General features: G+C 37.0%; 1 long non-coding RNA gene across 1 annotated transcript; it reads right to left on the reverse strand.

Moving 5' to 3' along the window:
* Positions 1-394: 394 nt before the first annotated feature.
* LOC124892968 lies at positions 395-20,477 on the reverse strand. The gene is made up of 3 exons (XR_007050491.1): positions 20,465-20,477; positions 12,111-12,113; positions 395-676 (listed from the first exon to the last, which is right to left on the reverse strand). It is a non-coding gene; the product is annotated as an uncharacterized LOC124892968 (long non-coding RNA).
* Between the last annotated feature and the right edge of the window lie 303 nt (positions 20,478-20,780).

Raw genomic sequence — 20,780 nt, forward strand, 5'->3', positions numbered from 1 at the left:
AGAGGTTGGCTATATGAACCGACAAGCCCCGGGGGCTGTCTAAATGATGGAAGGATGCCTCCAAGCCGATAGAGCAATCGAGATACTCTCCCCAAGAGACTCGTGAGCTAACTTGTGAGCTTGGTCAAGGTTCAGCCAAGCGAGCAAGGGTCCGTTGGCCTAGACGCGCAGTTGTGGGGCGACACTGTGCTACGGAAGCTGGATACAAGTTGCGTGGGCTATGTTTGGCTATGCCATAAGACATGAGAGGGCATATCTAAGAAAGACGCTTGAGACAAAGGCCAAGGATTGAGGGTTGCCCTACTCGGGCGAAGCAAAGGCCAAGTGCACATGCATGAGGCGATGTCAAGCTTGAGGATAGGACTGTGCATGCGATGGCAATGATCAGGCCAAGGCAAGGGACGAGTATGTCCATAGCCATCCCCAGGAGCGCCTATGGATGAGATCCACGAATTAAAGGTGCGCCAGAAGAGTTGCTTATACGTTGGCCATGTCAGCCGACATGTTGAAGGAGCGGCACCAAAGGGGGCAAGCCTCTGAGGAGAGCTTCCCACAAGCACAGGATCGTGCTAAAGACCTGGGAAATGAGGAAGGCTGGCCCATAGTTGGGGGAACCATGGGCGCCGCACGGGCAGAATTGTGTGCCGCTGACACGTTGAAAAATGAGCCCGTGACACTAAGCTTCCCCTTTTACCGACTCGTACCACTCCCTTTATGGTAGACACCTTCAAGAATACTCATTTGCCAATATCAAACTCTAAACTCCTAGATAGACGTCCACATAGGACTTTTGGGGACGTTGAGAAGTTTTAACCTCTCATGAATCACCTCCACCTTCTGTAAAGACCGATGAGGGTTTAGGAAATGCGAATTGTCAAAAAGGCACTCAGTTAAAAGCTATAAAATGACTCCATCCAGGGGTACGACTCCTCCATACGACTCCATAAGTGGTTGTACCCTATGATATTAGTGGTGCCCTAACTCGTACCCTAGGATTCTCCTAGTTCTCACACACTTTTAAGGGTACAACTACACACTCATGAGTCATATGCAAAGGGTATGACTCAACCCCTAACTCGTATGGACCAATTGTATAGAAAATAGTCCACTCAAGTTTAGACTTCACTTAATATAATCATCTAGGGTAAGACTCTTGTGCATTGGTTACAGCTAAAAGAGGTCAAGTCATATAGAAGATAGTGAGCTACCTCACTAGGCTGCACTTATAAGATATGGGAAGGGTAAATGATACGACCCATATCCAAGGGTACGATTGGCTTTTCCAATTGTATCTTTGTCATCATGCTCAAAACCAATTTTTTTTTGTAAGGCCACATTCTTGGGTGTTTCATCCACACACAAGACTCTACTCAACATGCCTTTCAGATACCCCAGGATAATTTAAAATGTTAGGTTCTAATACCAAGTTTTATCATGACCCGAGGCTACCTCTTGGTCACGACAACGATGCTTACGACCACAAGTGATCGTAAGCTAACCGATGATCTGGTACCTGTTGAGAGCACTAAATAATATAATAATGGAAACAACATATGCAGAAAATAATTGATGAGATTCTATAATCAAAACACTGGAATGTAATCCAACGTATCTAAATTACCCAAATAAACTGAAACTAAATGAATGTCTATCTTGTCTGAAACAACTTATAAAAATCGTAAATTGACTAACTTTCCAGCTTTTTGAAAGCCTATAAGAATTATTAGGATTTGATGGGATGGACCCCCAACTAACTTAACATAAATAGATGCTGAAGTAACAATAAATCATGTCGTCCTTGATAGAAGAAGAGTCACAACTACTGTTGTTGGGTAGTGCTGGACTGGTCGAGAAACTGAGCATCCAAACCTATGTTATATGATACATAGAATAAGGGAAGAGTATGCTATCAATATTTTAAATATACTAATACGTAAGATAAGGACTAATTAAAAAGCGTAAGATAACTGAACATGGATGTATAGACATGTAAATAACAATGCAAGACCAAGCATAAATATATGTATATATATATATTGAGATAATTTGAAATCTAAATGACTTAAATATGGATCTATACACTTGGTCATACAAACCAGAACTGATCGACCTTGAAGACAACATTGAGACTATGAGAGCTGACTACAACCGATATGCCCTAATATGATAAATTGGGGTCAAACTTGTAACCCTAGTTGGAAGGATTCTGGTACCTTGTCAACGGTACCAAAACATGACTGGCGATGTGGATTCACATGGCTAATCTCCTAAATGAAGAGGGTGTCTTGTGTAATTGGCAGGGGACCCCTCATAATCTACAATAGCACCATAGGTATGGAACTCAGGGATTGCTATTAACGACTCATGCCTAAATGATAGAGGAGTCATCATCTCTGTATTCTCTCAGTGCGATGTTTTCACAACCAAACATGTCAAGTCATGATGGCGCCTACCATAACCCACCAGTAGGAAAGCCAACCCGTAGTCTGGAATGACTAGTAACAGACTACTCAATAATATAAGAAAAAGAATGTAGAATATAAAAAATAAAGATTGATATATAGAAGAATCCCAAAACCTGGTGGTATCAATACAACATCTTCTAATAATAAAAGAGTACAAAAGTGAAATATCAAGAGAAATACAATGGTACAACTTATCTTCGAATAGAACTTAAAGACTAGTCTTATACATAAGAGAGAGATAAGTAATGCTCCGAACATCAAGAGCTCACTCTAAGTCTCTAAACCAGGGATGCTCTACATGATGCACACATCAACGACGATAACCCATACTATGATCTAGATGTTGCAAAAGTGCAGTATTAGTACAAAATAAATGTTACTCATAGGCTACTGCCAACTGAGCTCCAAAGATAAAATAGATTTATACAACATATAAGCAAAATGGAAACTACACCCAAGAGTCCAGAAATCATATGACAAGTCAATAAGATAATAAGGAACAACTATTCTATTCATGTCTAAGATTCTAACATAATAAGACTAAGGAAGTATAAGGGTGAACTATCCTATTCTAATTATATTCAATATACATCAATGCTATATCGTATATCCCAGGTCAATATATGAATAAAGAGTGAAAGAAAAATATATAGTATTATACAAGGCAAAGAAATGACTATACAATATAAAAGGGTTATAAACGTGCTATCTTACATGTCCAAAACCCTTATCTAATCCCCAAACATCAATATTTCAAGGACAAGTTAACCTACTCATAATCAAGCATAACATCCATATTCATACGCAATATATATCACACATCATATATGAAGAAAATTAGACAGAAGCCTACCATAAGGCCAAACCGCAAAACATCACTTCATACACCACATTCTCATTTTCACTTTACAATCCTCAAAATGCTATCACACTATTAAAACCATAATCTACTCATCAATACGAGTCTAATGAAACCCATTTGCACTATTTTACTTTGGGTCCAAAAATGAAACCAAAATCCCAAGTGGATCCTACATATGCAAAACGAGTATCTGAGACTAACCCAATGTTCACACATGCATAAGGAATCATAACCCTCAAAGAATGGGTGAAAACGAAGCATACTTTGGGCTAAAATCAAGCCCTTAGAAAAATTAGGGTTTTGGATCCAAACTAAGAAATTCAAGCATGAATTCAAGAAATTTTTACCTCAATCTTGAAGAAAATCGTGATACAAGATGATAATTAAGCTCCCAAGTTAACTCCCCACGACCTATTTTGAGTTGTTACACTCATTTTGGGGTTTCTAGGTCTAAATGGTGAAGGGGAAAGGCACATACTCATTTTGGGGTTTCTAGGTCTAAATGGTGAAGAGAAAAGGCACCAAATGCATCTTGGGCCTTTTATATAGCCCCTACAGTAGAAGAAATATCATATGGGCTGCAATCATGCTACTCGCGATCGCTACATGCTTGTCCGCAATTATGGGTGCACCAGGTAACACCAAACTCAAAAATAAGTTTTTAACCCTCGGGTCTCAACTAGAATCCAAAGAACATGATCTAATAGTGAATTTTGAGTGTAAATCATATTTAAAATCCATTGGAATCATCAAAACTTTCATCAGAGATCATTTAAGCAAAGAGTGGGGCCTACACTATAGTTTCATCACTTTTCATAAAATCCCCTCAATAGCTTGAAATATGTCTGGGAGCCTTGGGACCTGAACCAAGGGTCTCCCTAGCCTAAAATCAACATTCTGGATGTGATAGAGAAGTCATATTTGTACTCTAAGGTAGTTTCAACCAAATGTGGGTCCTACATATATTTTTTCCAATTTTTAAGTTTTCGACCAATAGGTAAAAATGAGATCAGGTGCATTAGGACTAAAGCCAAAGGTCTACCTAAACTAAATTCAATATTTTGAATCTGCTAGCTTAGTCGAAATTTGAATCCGAGATTATTTCACTGAAGTTTTTTCCCGGTGCCATTTGGAAGCAGCAAAGACTTCAAAATAGGGAGTTGACTCTAAAAATCAAACTAACTGCCGGGTAACCAAGCCATCAGTCCCATCAAGTCATTAATGACTTGGGGAAACTATGGAGAAGCTCAAATAGTAAAGATAAGCATAAATATGGAAAATGACTTGAAGAGTCATTACAATATCCAATATCTACTACTAAAGGGACTTTTATCCCCTAAAGTCAACGGACCAAAATAATCTCAAAAGTTTGAAAGGATGAGGTACTGGGCCCGCATGCTCAAAGCATGAACTTCCTAGAAAACCTCAATAGAGAGATCATCTGCAAAGGATGTTACCATAGGTATCCCTTTTTCAATTAACACTTTCATTCTACTTCCTAAATAGCCAACTTAATTTAAAGCTAACTGGCCTCCAACTTAACTGAAAAAGGCTGATGCATGCACATCTGAATCACATCAAGCTGGTACCATATCATATCCTTATACAACAACAAAGGATCATCAAAGTCAAAAGCAAACCAAGACATAGGTCATAAATCTGACTCCAAATCCAAGAATAACCTTCCTTTCCATTTTTGCACCTGTTGTCTACTCTAAGACTGGAGGAAAATCACTTCAGTCTCATCGACACAGTCTCATCATAAACTCAATAACTAAAGCTGGTATGCTGAAAGTCTATAAGGCTAACATGAGAATAAGCTCCAAAGACTCTATTTTGGCATAAAAATAGAGATAATCATGGAACACAATCCATGCTAATGTTGGAACCAATCTGGATAAAAATGAAACCGAAATCTTAAAATCTAAGGTAAAAATACTCATCATTGAATATTCCACTCAAGAACGTCTCATCTACTGAGAATAAAGACATACTAAATCCAACTCAAGTATATTACCCCTTGAGTAAATCATCGAAAATTCCCAAAAAAGCTAAAACTTGAGGTCAAAACTGAAATAACCAATATGAGGTCTATCATCAGAACACTAATCAACTATAATCTAGCCAAAGTCTAGAAGACCGAATTGGCAACCATAGAGTAGGGTAAACCAACCTATAAATGAAATTCAAATAGAAACTAGTGCAAAATAAAGCCTGCACGACAGCTCTACAACACTAAGCTAAAATATCAATACAAAAATTGAACTAGATAATCTCAAATATCTAAATCAAAATTAAAAGCAAGTAGGCATTAATGCTCCAAATCTATCATACTTCAAAATTGCCATTCCAAGGAGTCAAAATTGAAAATGGGGCCAGTAAGGCTATATCAATGTCAACTATCTCAATCGACTCTAAAATCCAGATCAAACATATCCGAGATAAATCATACCAAGCCATAGTTGAGAAATATCTAGAGAGAAAAATCACCACAGGGATAATCACTTACTGATAACACAAGCAACCTACTCTATGTCAGCTGGAGGGAATGAAACATAGACAAAAAAATAGGAATCATGCCAAAGGAAAAATCACTAGCTGAAAATGCATATAACGCATCTTATATCTACTGGAGGGCTTGAACTATCCAAATATACTCAAAACTTCTCAAGGCTAAAATCCACACCAATGAAGGCAAAAAATTTAGCTACTCAAAGAAATGAAACTTATGCTGGGAGCTAACCAATGTAATACTCCATCTAGGCAAAGAAATAGCCACAGGCTCATATCATTGAGGAGAATCACTCCACCAAGCCTCACTAGGCAGAATAAATATTGAAATGGGGATTTTTTGAATCAACCCAAGGGCAACATTATCAAAGAAGAAATACAAATCTCAAAACTAAGGTTAAGGTCGAGACCACCACCAAAATGCCAATAACTTGAGATAAAGATTTTCTAATTTGCCAACTTAAGAAGTGATTACAGGAAATGCAACCTTTCTTTAACTTTCTAACTCTGCTAGAAAAAAGAATATCACAACGGCAAAAGAGTATTCAACCTCCACACTAACAACAAGGCAATCTAGCATGAGGGAACGATCCCAACATATCTATGAGATAAATCCATGATATCTCAATATAAAATATTAAAATTGCTATCAAATAAAGAAATATCCACAAATGAAGAATTAACCTCAAAATGGTCTATCTTATAAATGGGTTATATCAGAAAGGATAGCCAAAACAAAAGATTTCACAACCCAGAAGGCATGTCTAAGAATCTCAAACTCTAAAATGAGCAACATAACTAAATTGCTGACTCAAAATCCACACAAACCATGGAATATGACTTACCTTTGATACCACACCCCCTAAAATAAATCTAATACAGCTAACTAAGAGGGACCATAGTGAACCTCACCGCGCTAGGGGAAAGAAATCATCAAATTGGGCTATATCTACTCAAGCCGCAAAATAATATCAAAAAAAATAAAAGTTTAACTAGATAACACTAGTATATATAGCTACCCAACGAGAATCAAATTCATCTTTTAATAACATCAAGTAACAATATCACGTACTATCAGAAACCTCACACAGTGGTAGCAATAGAAACAAAAATATCACTATCAATATAATAAACAGGAGGTACCAAAATGAATATCAATATCATGTACCACTCAAGAGCCACAACATGGCTAATGTACTAAGATAAATAAGACTCAAATCCAAAACCACACCTATTGGGATAAAGCATTAATATATATTTACTCTATCCACTACAAAAAGAATTAAACCATAGAGTGGTAGCATAATCATGGATTCAACAATAAGGCACATAATTATCCATATAAATTCATCAAGTCATACAATTATCAATGGGTATGAAAAACCCAATTACATAATAAGAGATAAATACGAGAAATAAAAACACACCAATTATGGTAACATCCACAGTCATATGCTTAAAAGGCATAGGGAAAATAAATCTTAATTGTGTAAATTAGACCGACTGACTGAATCATTAACTGAGGCGCTAAGCACATTATCTCTAACTAAAGATGTCACAATATCTCAAGCTAATCTAACTAAGATAAATGACCGGAATGTCATGTCAGGGACACACCCAAGACTAGTAGTTGATTTTTTTGTAGCTGCAATAATTCTTGAATATTTCATATGGAGACAACACAAAATAAAACTAAATGATTGGCCAACCAACACTGAGAGAAATTAGCAAAATTATGTCCAAATTTCTAAAATCATAGCCTATCTTCAAAATTCTAGGTTGGCAGGGAATATAGGCTAATTTTAGCTGATATATCTACCAGGGAATTCTCTAAGCTAGTGTCTCATCACAACATAACCAAACTAAGATCCTAGAAAACTTTGAGATAGTGCCCTTCATAATCTAGAATTGTCACCATAGCTCAAAGAACCATACCACACTCTGTAAGTTTGATGGAGACTCTTCCCAAATCTCGTTGTTTTTTGCTAAGGATCTTCTTCATCCATCTCTGACCCTCTGGTTTGATGTTGTGCTAAAATTCTAGAATTCATGGATTATTTCATAAAATAGGATATAATTCAAGATTTTAATATAAGAGAAGGTTTTTGGGCTTAATGAGTAGAAGAAACCCAATAATGAATACCCTATATACCTATAGTTCAAACTTTAGGGTAGAATCCTTATAATTGTTCTTCCATCTAAGAAACCATAATTGGTGTTCTTCTGTATGAGAGAGGAGATTAATGTGTTAAGTGTTTGAGATTTAGAGGAAAATAAACCTCCTTGAGGGTTATAGGTCGTGGGTAGAAGTTATAAGAGGGGAAAAGACTTAAAAGCCCTTTAACTAAACCTTACAAAATTTGTCGCCAGTCCATATAAGTAGACCATACGACTTTTATAATAAGGTGTGATTTATATTCTTGACTTGTAAGCTGCATAGAATCGAAGAGAGTATACAATAGTCAACATATAAGTGGCATTCTGACTTATATCATCTTCATAAGACTCTTAACCGTATACTTATACCTTGGATAGAACCTTACCTTTTCTCAAACTAATTTTGGTACACCTTACTTTATACGACTCGTATGCTTCTTAGTGACTTCAAGAGGTTGAGTCATATGCTAAACAAAATGTCACTCATCTTACACTATCTTTGGTATGAGTTTAATGTACGAGTCATATGTTATGCATACAACTGAAGGGTCTAGTCGTATGATGGATAAAAACTTCCAGAGATAGGGTATTATGATATCTCCCCCTTGAGAACATTTGTCATCAAATGAGGTTAGTTAATATAAGATACTAAGGAAACTAAGTCATTTACCGAATGCTCATGAACTGAAACATGATTAAACAATTGAGTTTATGACATGATACCTAGATTGAACTGATTTCATGAATGCATGCAATGACATGAGAATGGTTACATAGGTTAAACAAAGATTGGGAATAAGTCAATTTAAGGAAAAATTGCTACCTCAAGCTAAGTCTGAATTCATGAAGAAAAAATGAGGGTAGTTTGCTTGCATATTTGCTTTTGCTTTCCCAGTAGCTCCCTCAACAGACTGATTTCTCCATAGAATTTGTACTAGGGAAACTCTTTGTTCTTTAACTTACGAATCTGACAGTCAAGGATTCCAACTGGAATGTCTTCATAAGAGAGAGTTTCTCTCGCATCCATACTCTCTAAAGGCACAATTGAAGCTAAATCACCAATATACTTCTTTAACAAGGTGGCATAAAATAATGGATGCACTGATGCCAAGTCTGCAGACAACACTAGCTCATAAACTACTCTACCAAAGCGGCTCACAACCTATATGGGCCAACATAATGGGGATTGAACTTCTCATTCTTGCCAGACCACTTTACCCCTTTCATGGGTAAAATTTTCAAATACATAAGGTCACCGACATAAAACTCAAGATCTATTCTCCTCACATCAACATAAAATTTCTAATGACTCTAAGCTATTTTAAACCTCTCTTAAATTAACAAAAATTTTTCCATGGCCTCAAAACTAAATGTGGCCCCATCAAAGTAGCCTCACCTACTTCAAACCAACTTGTAGGAGATACAGATCTCTTCTCATAGAGAACTTTAAAAGGATCCATGTGACTACTAGAGTTATAAATATTATTGTAGGAAAACTCATTCAATGGTAAGTGGTCATCCCAGCTACCCTTAATGTCAATAACGTAGGCTCTCAACATGTCCTCTAAGGTATATATGTTCCTCTCTGCCTGACCATCCATCTAAGGATGGAAAGATGTACTGAGGTGAACTTAAGTACCAAGACCCATCTGAAAAGCTTGCCAAAAGTTGGAGGTAAACTGAGTACCTCTATCTGATCTGATAGACAACAAAATACCATGCAACTTAACCAACTCTTTTAGATAGAGTATATCATAATCCTATGCTAAATACAATGTATGAGTTAGCACAAAATTGTTGGATTTTTTGATTCTATCAACAATGTCCCATATCGAGTTATACTTATAATGCATGCGAGGCAACTCTGGCACAAAATCCATATTCACCACCTCTTACTTCCAAGTGGGGATGCTAAACTCTTGAAGTGTACAGATAGGCCTTTGGTGCTCAACCTTAACTTACCAACAGTTCAATGGTGAATAGAATACCGCATACTATATGCTTATACTTAGATTTGCTATATAAAACCATCGACACATGGAACATATAATCTTCCCTGATAATAAAGCACACTATCTCCCCTTTTGGAGAAAACCTCTACCTTCTAATCTCTAATCACCTTGTTCAACTTGACTAATCTTGGGTCCCTGTCTTTATTTTCTTTCACTTTAGCAACCAATGAAGATTCCAAACTATTCTAGACCCATACATTACCTTTCAATAAAATAAACCAACCAAACTCCCAACCTAGAAATCTAGTGGATCACACAGACTAACTCTTTGTTATCATCCTCAACATGAAAAACACTACCAAAAGATAATTTAATAAGGGCATCCACCACTACATTGGCCTTGCTCGATTGATACAACACACCCATAGATTCAATTCTTTCTATGTGAACACATATTGTAAACTTTTATGATCTTTGAACATATCAACATAGACTTTATAGAGATAATTCCTCTAAATATTTAAGGAAAAAACAATAGCTGCCAACTTATAATCAAGGGTCAGATAATTCTTTTTATAAGGTTTAAGATGTCTAGAGGCGTAGACTATGGTCTTACCTTTCTGTATTAACACACAACTAAGATCAACTCTAAAAGCATCACAGTACATTACAAATCCATCTAAACTATTTAATAACATTAAGACTGGGGCTAAGTTAAGTATTTAACCCCTAAAAACTCTTCTTGCAGGAACCTGACCACTAAAATTTCACTTTTTTTTTGGTTAGTCGAGACATCTGAGAAGCAGTAAAAGAGAACCCTTCAATAAAAATTCTACAATAGCCAGCTAAACCTAAGAAACTCTTGATATCTAATAGTGATATGAGTCTAGACCAGTTTCTCAATGCTTTGGTCTTTTGAGGGTCATGTTAGATGCCATCACCAGAAAATATATGACCAAGAAAGGCTGCTAATCTCAACCAAAATTTGTACTTACTAAATTTAGTGAATAACAGATGATCTCTAAGGGTTTGGAAAACAACTCTCAGATGGTCTGCATGATCAGTCTCACTATCATAATAGACAAGGATGTCATTAATGAAAACCATGATGAACAATTTTAAGTACTATTTAAACACTCTATTCATCAAGTCCATGAAAGCTGCAGGGGCACTTATTAGTCCAAAATAAGTAACTAGGAAGTTGAAGTGACCATATCGAGTTCTAAAAGCTATCTTTCGATTATCACATTCTTTAAATTTAAGCTGATGATAGCCGGATCTGAGGTGTTTCTTAGAGTAATAACTTCCACCCTAAAGTTGGTGGAACAAGTCATTGATTCTAGGAAGAGGATACTTATTCTTAATTGTGACTTTGTTTAACTGACGATAATCGATGCACATCCTAAAAGAACTATCTTTCTTGTGCATGAATAGAACTGGGCACCCTATGGAGAAATATTAGGCTTGATGAAACCCTTATCTAAGAGATCTTTCAATTGTCTTTTAATTCCTTAAACTCAGCTAGAGCCATTCTGTAAAGTGGAATAGAGATAGGCTAGGGATCCAGAAGGAGATCTATTTCAAAGTCAATTTCTTTTTTAGGGGGAACTCTAGGAAGGTATTTAGGAAAAATACCTGGAAATTCATTTACTACCAGAAATAACTTAAGGATTGGAGTTTTAGAATTTGAGTCCTTGACTCAGATAAGATGGTAAATACACCCCTTGGATATCATCTTTCTTGCCTTATATTGGGAAATAAACTGACTCTTAAGCACTAAAGCACTACCCTTCAATCCAATAACTGGTTAATAAAAAAACTAGGACAGGATAATTCTATTTCTGTAATTCATGATGAGAATGACATCAAAATCAGTCATCTCTAACTCCACAAGGTCAACTAAAGTAACTTTTTAAGGTACTGAGACCAAGCAATTTCATATACCCATCTGGCTACAATGGACTTACTCACTGGAGTAGACACTACAAAATGATCTACTAATGTTTTGAGACTAACACTAAAGTCAACAACTATATAAGAATTCATAAAATAAGGTAAATCTCTAGGGTTTAACAAGTATAAAGATGCAGAAGGAAAATTTCCAACATATACATAACCATATAAGGAGAAATCTCCAGCTTATGATGAGTCCAGAGAGCATACAGTCTATTCTAGTGTTACCCACTGGTGGCAGTATAAATGGCACCCTACTGAATTAGGCAACCTGTTGGTGTTACTAAAGAATAAGTATGGCTCTGCCAGTAATTATTTCTACCTTTCTATATGTCCATAAGGCACTTCCTTACCCTATCACCTAATTTTCCATACCCAAAACACATATCACTACCTACCCTATACTCTCGCTGATGATTCTTACTGAATTTCCTACAAAGTAGGTTAGTTCATCCACTGTTCATACTACCCTGGGACTTAGAGCCTGGCTCTCTATCCCAGTCATTTTTCCTGAACTTTGGTAATGGCATGCTGGCTGAAGATAGAGCTAGGGATAAAAACTACTGATAGAACTGGGATTGGTTACTGCCTTCAAACCTTGGCTAAGAAAAATTAAAACTACCCATTGTGGCCTTCTTATTTTCTCTTTTTCTCTTTAAGTTTCTCCTCTTCAATCTTCTAAGCTTGAACTATAAGTCAAGATGCACTCATCTCCTTAAAGAACATGAAGGTTCTACACTCTTTAACCACATAATCAGATATACCAGATATATAAACATACTTATCCTAGACCTATTGTCAGCCACCATATTATAAGCATACCTAGCCAACTAAGGTAAAATTAAGCAAGTAATATTTCACGCTCATATTACCCTTCTTCAAGTTTATAAACTGGTTAATCTTATCTTCCCTCTACTCTAGGGGGAAGAACTATAATACGCAGATCATTCCTTAAGCTTAAATCTGTCTTTTTAAATGGATATAAATGACTTCCTAAGCGATTGATGATTAAACCATGATTTGTTTATCTAATTTCCACTTTCTTTCATCTGGAACATTGAATAATTTTTCCCTCAATACCAATTCCATCAAAATCTGACATTGGCCAAAGGAGTTATGGCTGTTTTACTAAATGGTATCAGAACATCCAAGTTTGATGGTCTACCTGGTGGACCGTCAGGTCCTTGGTGTACCGTCAGTATCCTATCAAGACAAGGCAGTAGCTCACTTTTTAGGATGTCATGTGACGATCAAAGTGGTGGACCATCACATAGTAGATGGACCATCAAGGTGTCTATCAGACAGAGACAGAATGTCTCATTTCTGGCCCTCAAGTGACGGACAACTTGGTGGACCATCACTTTTCTGATGGACCATCAGGTCAGCCTTTATGTTGAGGTAGAAAATTCTAATTTTTGTGTTCAAGTGACGGACGACTTGGTGGACTGTCAGTCCATCTGACTGACCGTCAGGTTGACCATCACAGGCCTCGATCAACAAATTTCAACTTTTTTTTCAAAGGGGCATCTCTGTCATTTCCGCTCCTTGTGGCCTTATATATATATATATGTGTAGAGAAGAGAAGACCATTTCTCTGCATTTCTCTCCAAATTTCATTCAAGAATTCTCTAGAAACCTAGGATTTCTTCTAAACATAAAAGTCAAATTATCTCTAAGAAATTCAAGAAATCTCCCATAAATTTCTTCAAGTTGTTCAACAACTAAGCTCCTCAAGCCAATGGCATCAAGGTCTTGGTCTAAAAGTGTGAGACAGAAGTTTCAATCAAGTTTCTATATCTTCAAAAATCAAAATCTACGGTTTGTGGGGTTTGAACAAGAACACTTCTTTCGTTCTTGTGCCTAAAGATCTAATTTCTATTATTGATTTACATGATATTGCAAGTGGGTTCACACCCAAATTTCTCTAATAATGATTTATGAGATTTGAGTTGAATAAGTTTGATTTTTAAGATTATTTCACCATCATGTTTCTTAAATTAAGAATTTATTCCATGAGCCATATATTATCATTATGTATTGATGATTTCAAAGCAATTTAAGTCAAGTTCCATGATTTGAATATTTTTATTATGAATTGATGATTTTTGAATGATTTTAGACAATTGTTATGAGTTTGGCCTTTCCATGAGAAATTTGATTATTTAATGTATATTGATATATGAAATTAAGAGGAAAGAATGAGCCTTATGATATTTCTATGAAGTTTTTGATATTTGAAATGATTTGATTAACAAATGAACTTGATATTATGAAAGCTTCTATTGAGTTGAGTCGAGTTAGGAATCCACAAGATGTTTATGATTTTTAGATGATATATATATTTATGTTTTGGTCTTTATATAGAACCATGAGTTGATATTGATCGATGTGGATTATCTAACCCATTCTAAGCTGAGTTTGGGAGGAGTATTTAGCACCAAGCGAGAAATTTGATGTTACCCAAAACTACATGCCACCGTAGGATTGATGTTGATAATTGTGGGCCAAAGGCTGAGTATGAGATTGTGAAGATAAGATTGAGGTTGTACTCCCTGGCAAGAGTTAAACACCCCTGCCAATGTGGGGTTCTCTCCTTATGAGGGCAAAGCATTGGACTCCATACGGCTCACATGGTGTAGTCATGTTGGTTATAATAAACTCCTATGTCCATAATGATTTAGGTCTCTTGAGTTACCGAGTCACTCTAAGTCATAAGTTAAAGAGTTTGAGTTGAGATAAATGATTTAAGAGATTTATTAAGCATGTATTACTACTGATGATTTATGAGAAAAATATTTCAGATAATTCAAGCGAAGAGAATTATTATGGTCAACATGCATGATTTTCTTATACATTTATGATATTATTGAAATATTCGATCCACCCCCGCATACTCAGTACATTCCCAAGTACTGACTTCCATATATTTTTATATTCTTTATTTCATCGTGATATAGGTTCAGGTGCTCAGTCTCAGCAGTGACAGTGATCTTCGAGTACCTTCTTCTACATCTATGCAGTTTGTGAGTCCTCATGGTTCAAGGACCTGTATCTCTCATTTTTTATTATTGATAGATGGTCGTTTATTTTTAGTTTAGTATGAGTCAGTTAGAGATCTATCCAAGTGTCTCCTTAGTCTTATGTAGTATAGGCTTTGTCAGATTATTGTGCCAGTATGTAAAGGATCTCAGTATTTTGGTTGTATAAGACAGTATAATTTTGTATCTAAGTAGGGTCTTGAAATTCTTATTCCTCTTTATCTCAGAATGATTTGTGTTAGAGTGAGTTTTGAAATTGATGACAAACATAGAGGGTTAGCTTGAGGCCTTGTGTAACCTTAAGCACAGTGTAACGTCTTAGGATGGGTTCTTGGAGCATTAGAAGATTGGTATCAGAGCCTAAGGTTTGACGAGTCCTAGGGATTCTGACAAGCCGTGTTACGTAGAGTCTTGATCATCGGTGTGTCATGCACCACATTTATGAGCAAGAGTCTATGAGATGTTTCAAGAAAAGTTGTATCTTTCTTTCAAGAGTCTATTATGCCTATGATTGTTTTCCCCTATTGTTAACCCGTGCTCTCTTATGATAGAAAATGCTTCCTCGTAGAGCTCACCAAAAAAATGAACGACCTCAATTCGTTGATCTTTTAAGTGAGATAGTATCCCATGCTAAATTTCAGGCAGCTTTCTAAGTGCTAGCCCAGGTGGTCACCGCCAATGCCCAAGACGACATCCAGGCTACTATTCCACCTTCGTAAAGGAATAATTCTGCTGCAGCTCAGGTTCGTGACTTTATAAGAATGAATCCACCTGAGTTCTATGGGTTAAAAGTAGGTAAGGACCCACAAATATACTTAGATGAAGTGAGAAAGATAACTCAGATTATGCATGTGAATGAGGAGGAGAGTGTTAAATTGGCTTCCTATTGAATGAAAGTTGTTGCTTATGATTGGGTGGATATGTGGAGGAAAAGTAGAAGGGAGAATGATGCTCCTGTGACTTGGCAATTATTTTAGGATGCCTTCTTAGATAGATTATTTCCCCCGGAGCTGAGAGAAGCAAAATTAGAAGAATTTATGAACTTGATACTGGGCCCCATAATAGTTAAGGAGTATTGCCATAAGTTTAACCAGTTATCTAAATATGCTCCCGGGATGATGGCCAATTTTAGAACTAGTATGAGTAAGTTTTTTGCTGGCGTGTCTAGTTATGTTATGAAAGAATGTAGGTACGCTATGCTTAATAGGGACATGGATCTTTCTAGATTGATGATACATGATCAGCAGATTTAGGCAGATAAGGTGAAAGAGAGAGAAAGAGTAAGAGGGAGTAAGAGAGTTAGATCAGAGCAGCAGGTACATGGTCAGACTAGATTTTCTAGAGGGATATGCCCTTAATTCCAGAGCCATTATTTGGTGCCAGTACCTTCATTAGCTAGTACTCATGTATCTAGAACTAGGCCAGAGCAGGGTAATAGGCCTTCTATGTCCTGGTCCTAGGATAGTATGAGTAACAGACTTAGTCCTTTCCCAAGAACGAAGTATGGTAGGGACCATCCTAGTGAGTTCTTAGTTGGTCAAAGAGGTTGTTTTGGTTGCAGTAAGTTGGGCCATAAATTTAGAGATTGCCCATACGCTAGATAGGGGAGTCGCGATGTTCGTCCCCAAAATCAGACTATTAGCGCTCCAGTCCATGTAGTTCATCGTACTCCTCTTCAGGGTGCCTTGTCTAGTACTGTAGGTAGTCAGCACCAGAATCGCTTTTATGCTATACCACCCCGCCAGGAGCAGGAGGATTCACCAGATATTGTTACTGGTATATTTCATGTATGTGTTGATGGACCCTAGGTTAAGTCTTTCTTATATGACTTTGTTGGTGGCAGTGAATTATGAAATTTGTGCTAAAAAGATCCTCGAGCCTCTCCTAGTCTCTACACCCATGGGAGAATCATATAAAAAGTATCCTATCACTGTCATTTATAGAGTTGTGATTGCAGATTTGATTGAGCTATACAGGGTGATTTTGATATTATTCTGGGTATGGATTGGCTACACTCTTGTTATGCATCTACAGACTGTCGTACTTAGGTAGTCAAGTTTCAGTTTCCTAATGGACCAGCTTTTGAGTGCTCCAAAAATTCTGTGTCTCCTAAAAGTCATTTCATATCCTATCTTAAAGCTAGGAAATTGATATCCAAGGGTTGTATCTATCATTTGGTTTAAGTTAGGGATACTAATTCTAAGACTCTAACTATTCAATCTCTTAGTGTTTTTAATGAGTTTTCTGATGTTTTCCAGGAAGATCTCCCAAGGGTACCTCCTGATAAAGATATAGAATTCGGAATAGATCTTCTCCCTAATACACAACCAATTTCTATTTCTCTATATCGTATGTCCCCCATAGAACTTTGGGAGTTGAAAGAGCAACTCAAATATCTTCTTGATAAGGGTTTTATAAGGCTTAGTATGTCTCCCTGGGGTGCACCCATTTTATTCGTGCAAAAGAAAGATGGTTCATTACGCATGTACATAAACTATCATCAGCTTAACAGGGTCACAAGCAAGAACAAGTACCCTCTTCCTAGAAGATAACTTGTTTGATCAGCTGCAAGGTGTCAGCTATTTCTTGATAATAGATTTGAGATTTGGTTTTTACCAACTTAAAGTCAGAGAGTGTGACATTTCAAAGATAGCTTTCTGCACTCATTATGGTCATTTTGAATTCTTGGTCATGTACTTCGGATTAACTAATGCCCTAATAGATTTTATAAACCTCATGAATCGGGTGTTTAGACCATACCTGGATATGTTTATTATTGTGTTCATAGATGATATTCTTATGTACTCCCAAAGTGAGAATGACCATGCAAATCATCTCGGAATTGTCTTGCAAATCCTTATAGATCAGCAGTTGTTTGCTCAATTTAACAAGTATGAATTTTGGCTTTGGTCAGTTGCTTTTTTGGGTTATATTGTTTTTTTTGATGTTATCCGAGTTGATCCTCAAAAGGTAGAAGCTGTGATAAATTGTCCTAGACCCATTTCCCCATTTGATATTAGAGGCTTCATGGGTCTAGCTGGATACTACCGTTATTTTGTCAAAGGTTTCTTTTCCATTACTGCTCCTTTGACCTGGTTGACCCAAAAGAAAGTTAAATTTCAGTGGTAAGATTCTTGTGAGAAGAGTTTTTATGAATTGAAGACTCAACGCACTTCAGCCCCTGTGATGACCCTTCATAATGGTGTAGATGATTTTGTGGTATATTATGATGCTTCCAGAGTTAGTTTGGGTTGCGTGTTATTGCAGAAGGGTAAGGTTATAGCCTATGCTTCCCGACAGTTGAAACCTCATGAGAAGAATTATTTGACCCATGAACTTGAGTTAGCTACACTAGTTTTTGCTTTTAAAATTTGGAGATACTACTTGTATGGTGTTCATGTTGATGTCTTTATAGATCACAAGTGTTTATAGTATGTGTTTACTTAGAGAGAATTGAATCTTCGATAGAGGCGATGGTTAGAATTGCTAAAAGATTATGATATGAGTGTGTTATATCACCCGAGCAAGGCCAACGTAGTGGCAGATGCCCTTAGCAGATCATCCATGGAAAGTGTAGCGCATATAGAGGAAGATAAGAGCGAGTTAGTCCACGAAGTGCATCATTTGGCTAGGTTGGGCATTAGATTTCTTGATTCAGCTGAGGGTAATGCTTAGGTCAAAAGTAGTTCTGAATCTTCCCTAGTTTCTGAAGTGAAGGAGAAGCAGGATACATATTCTTATTTGGTCAAACTGAAATAATTAGTTAAAGACCAAAAGGTGGAGGTTTTCTCCCAAGGGGGAGATGGTGTACTGAGATTTCAGAATAGACTGAATATGCCTGAAGTTGATGAACTGAGGAAGAGAATTATGGCTGAAGCACATAGCGTACGGTATTCTATTCATCCCGGTGCTACCAAGATGTACTGTGATTTGCGGGAAATTTATTAGTAGAATGGTATGAAAAAGGATGTAGTGAAGTTCGTAAGGGAGTTTCCAACTTGCCAATAGGTAAAGATAGAACATCAGAGACCTGGCGGTATGATGCAAGAATTTAGCATTCCTACCTTGAAGTTAAAAGTAGTGAATATGGGCTTCATGATCGATTTACCTCTCTCTCATCGTCATCATGATTCTATATGGGTTGTTGTAGATAGGTTGACTAAGTCAGCACATTTGCTGCTAGTACATACATCTTTTACCACTGAGGACTATGCTAAGTTATATATCCAAGAGTTAGTTAGGTTGTATGGAGTTTTATTATCTATCATCTCTATAGAGGTACTCAGTTTACTTCTTAGTTTTTGAGAACCTTTCAGAAGGGTCTTGGCACCCAAGTTCATCTTAGCTTAGCTTTTCATCCGCAGACAGACGGTCAGGCTGAGAGGACTATTCATACTTTAGAGGATATGTTGAGGGCATGTATTCTTGAGTTTAAAGAAAGTTGGGACGAACATATGCCATTGATTGAATTTTCTTACAACAATATTTTTCATGCCAGTATTGCAATGGCTCTGTTTGAAGCTTCGTGTAGGAGAAGATGTAAATCACCTATAGGTTGGTTCAAATTGGGTGAAGCTGCTGTGATTGTGCCTGATGCTGTGTTCGAGGCCATGGAAAAAGTTAAGTTGATTCGAGAGAGGTTGAAGATAGCCAGAGTCGTCAGAAGTTGTATGTAGATATGAGAAGAAGAGCTCGTGAGTTTGTAGTCGATGATTTGGTGTATTTGAAAATCTCACCCATGAAAGGGGTGAAAAGATTTGGAAAGAAAGAAAAGTTGAGTCCCAGATATGTTGGCCCTTATAGAGTTTTGGATTATGTTGGGAAAGGAACTTATGAGGTTGAGTTACCTGCAGAATTTTCAGCTGTCCATCCTGTGTTTCATGTTTCTATGCTCAAGAAGCACATTGGAGACTCTGTTGTTGTTGATCCGTCGGAAGGTTGTGATGTTCAGGATAGCCTTTCGTATGATAAAATCCTGGTTGAAATCCTAGATTATCAAGTTCGTAGACTGAGGAACAAGGAAGTTCCCCTAGTTAAAGTTCTATGGAGAAATCAATTAGTAGAGGGTGCCACTAGGGAAGCAAAATTGGATATGCGAGCCAGTTACCCTTATCTTTTCTCCATGAGTTCGAATCAAGCTGAAGGTACTATTCCCTTAATTTAGTTTCCTTCTAATCTATGTATTCCGCTATATGGTTATTCCCTCTATGATTCGTGCATTTGGTGAAGTACTCGAGAGTATTAGAGTAAAGTGAGCCCTTCTATATGAGTAGTTCAAGCTGTGCATCCTCATTTTCTCCTGTTCTTGGCCTATCTAGCAACATTCGAGGATGAATATTTCCAAGGGGGAGATATTGTAATACCTCAATCATTCCTTAAGCCTAAATCTGTCTTTTTGAATAGATATGTATGACTTCTAAAGTGATTGATGTTTAACCCTTGTAGAGCATTGAATAAGCTTTCTATCGATACTAATTTCATCAAAATCTGATATCAGACGAAGGAGTTATGACATTTTTACCAAACGGTATCAGAACGCCAAGGTTTGATGGTCGACCTGGTAGACCATCAGGTCCTTGGTGGACCATCAAGTGTCCTATCAAGACAAGGCAGTAGCTCCTTTTTTGGATTTCGTTTAACGGTCAAAGTGGTGGACCATCATAAAGTTGACGGACAATCAAGGTGTCCGTCAGACCAAGAAAGAATATCTCATTTCTAGCCCTCAGGTAACGGATGACTTTGTGGACCGTCACTTTTCTGATGGACCGTTAGGTCAGCGGTTACGTCAAGGCAGAAGATTCTATTTTTGTTGTTCGAGTGATGGACGTCTTGGTGGACCATC

Source organism: Capsicum annuum, unplaced genomic scaffold (genome assembly GCF_002878395.1).
Source record: "Capsicum annuum cultivar UCD-10X-F1 unplaced genomic scaffold, UCD10Xv1.1 ctg5263, whole genome shotgun sequence".
NCBI lineage: Eukaryota > Viridiplantae > Streptophyta > Magnoliopsida > Solanales > Solanaceae > Capsicum > Capsicum annuum.